The sequence below is a fragment of the Cervus elaphus genome, chromosome 1, assembly GCF_910594005.1.
Source record: "Cervus elaphus chromosome 1, mCerEla1.1, whole genome shotgun sequence".
Classification (NCBI taxonomy): Eukaryota; Metazoa; Chordata; class Mammalia; order Artiodactyla; family Cervidae; genus Cervus; species Cervus elaphus.
The window spans coordinates 70,188,486-70,191,114 of NC_057815.1; the positions used below are offsets into that span (position 1 = coordinate 70,188,486).

The window sequence follows — 2,629 nt, forward strand, 5'->3', positions numbered from 1 at the left end:
GTAAATCTATTAATTGATCTCTGACCCATTGGATGGCTGTTTTTAGTTCCTGTATTTTATCTTGAATTTCCTCATCTGAGCCTGAGTGGCCCATATAATATGAGCATCTTTGGTCCAATTTTGAATAAAGTTTTGTGTTTGAATTTAGGTTTGTAAAGCAGTGCCTGTGACAGTGGCAGTAGTATAAATGGCTATTAATCCCAAAATGCCAAGAATTAACCATCCAATGAATCATTTAGATCACCAGAGTAATTTAGTGAGTAGCCGGGAGGCAAGTCCTGCCATGGGACCCTCTTTCCATGGGATTCATTTTTCAAAGAAACAGGAATTAAGTATACATTTTGTAATCTATACAAGTCACAAATGTAGAGTCTTATTAAATTGTAAGTTCTCTATAGCTATAACAAAATGAAGAGGAACACAAGCTTGGATAAAATATGAATGATTATAATGAAAGGAATAGTTACTATGAGTTGAAGAGCAAGCCCAGCAGAGCTATACCAGCCAAAGTCAAGCCCATCAGGGACCAGTGGTTGAAGCGCTCCTGGCCCTTTTGGCTCTCAGTTGCTGTATTGTTTTTGTAGAGTTTCACGAAAGTGTCCCAGCTGCAGTCCTCCCTGGATCCAAGGCTCTAGGTGGTCATTTAGGTAAGTGGCCATCCAAGTTGTGATTTGACTCACCAATGTTTGCATCTCCTTGTCTATGCTTTCTATGCATAGTGTCCCACCGAAGGGAAAAAAGGCCATAATGTGACCCCAGTTTACCCCGTCCCGCAAGAGTTCATACATTACCTGTTCAAAGCTCTGATATGCTGTCCCTGGGGTGACGTGGAGCTGGGACGTCAGGTCGCTGAATGTCTGTTGGTACCTCAGTTCAAACTCATTGTCTGTCTCCCTCAGGGTTTGCTTTACTGTTGACATGGGGATCACTTTCTGGGCGTCCAAGCTTCTGCTGTGGCCAGTGGCTCCATTCACCGCAGGGCTATCTGCCAGGTGCCAAGATGGGTTGTCATTGATGACATTGCTGCTGCTAAGTCGCTTCAGTCGTGTCTGACTCTATGCGACCCCATAGACGGCAGCCCACCAGGCTCCTCTGTCCCTGGGATTCTCCAGGCAAGAACACTGGAGTGGGTTGCCATTTCCTTCTCCAGTGCATGAAAGTGAAAAGTGAAAGCGAAGTTCCTCAGTCGTGTCTGACTCTTCATGACCCCATGGACTGTAGCCTACCAGGCTCCTCCATCCATGGGATTTTCCAGAAAGAGTACTGGAGTGGGTTGCCAATTGATGACATTGGGGGTTTCCATATCTGCTTCTGTACCTTCTGAGGCCTCAGTTCTGTTCTCTTCCACATCATTAAATTGACTCCAGCTGTATCCTTTCTGGGAAAGCTTGTAAGAGAGAAAGCAACCACCAGCTCTCGGTTGCTCTGAGATATTTTTACAATAAGGATGGGTTCCACCAATCTATTGTCTTAAATATCTGTAGCAAAAAGGGGGCTATGTATATAGGTCCAATAAGTATGATTAATTAATTCAGCTTGAGTGGGGGAAGCAAAAGCAAGCAAAGCAAGCATAGCAACAAAAATATTTTCCGGATTCCGAGGCATTCCCTGTTGAGAAACCAGATTTTTAGCTTGATTAGTAAGGGTTTTTGTTTATCCCTAGGTAAGGAGATCATAAGGTCGATGACGTTGAGGGTGGCTTTTCTTGGCGATTTTTAGAGTCGCCATGGCTTGTATTGGAATTTTTTCTTCCCCGGGAATTTGCCCGTTTTCTCTCTATTTTGAACACCAGATGCTCCCCTGAGGTGGATCTTTCGAAGAGGAAGCCAATTGATTTCGTTGGAGCTATCTGGAGAAATATAAGCATACCCCTTTCCCTATGAGATTAATTTCCTAGATTTCCATTGTTTAGTTAGCCCATCTTGATACCAAACGGGCAGAGGAAGAGAAGTGTCTTTCAATTCTTAGAACTGTTTTTCTGCTTATGTCAAGATAACTCCTTGTGGTAAGTTTTTAAAAATTTTAAACAAATAAAGCCATATTAACAATAGTTATAGGATTAAAGAATATCTTGTGTTTGGAATCTAGTAAAGTCTGCTCTGGATAGAGAAGATAGAATTGTTCCTGTGTATTCCTACTTTTTAAATTTTTTTATTTGTAGTTTCAGTGTGTGAAATGGGGGAAGGTTGGTCCCTAATAATAGACTGTAATTCAAGAAAAAGTTGTTGACTAATAGATTGATTAGAATTTATGGTAGAAGTTTTTATTTTTTTTATTACAAAAACTGAATATGAGGAGTCAGAAATTATATTGATAGGGTAAGGATGTAGGTGAATAACCTGAATAAGAGCATATAATTCATTTTGTTGAGCAGAATGAAATTTAGTATAAAAGACTATATTCTTTGAGAGACCAAAATGAGGCTTTGGTGTTTTTAGTCCCATCTATATAGAAAACATCAGCTTGAGGTATAGGTTGTGATGTAACAATGTGAGAGATAATAAATTCAGTATTTTTTAAGAAATTTTAAAGTTCATTAGAGGGATAATGAAATGAAATTTCTCTAAAATAGTCTGAGAAGGCTTTTTGGAAATCGGTAGAAGTTTGTAATGCATTTTCAAATTAAGCT

General features: G+C 40.0%; 1 pseudogene; it reads right to left on the reverse strand.

The window, feature by feature from the left end:
• Positions 1–357: 357 nt before the first annotated feature.
• LOC122702582 lies at positions 358–1,350 on the reverse strand (annotated as a pseudogene).
• Positions 1,351–2,629: the final 1,279 nt, after the last annotated feature.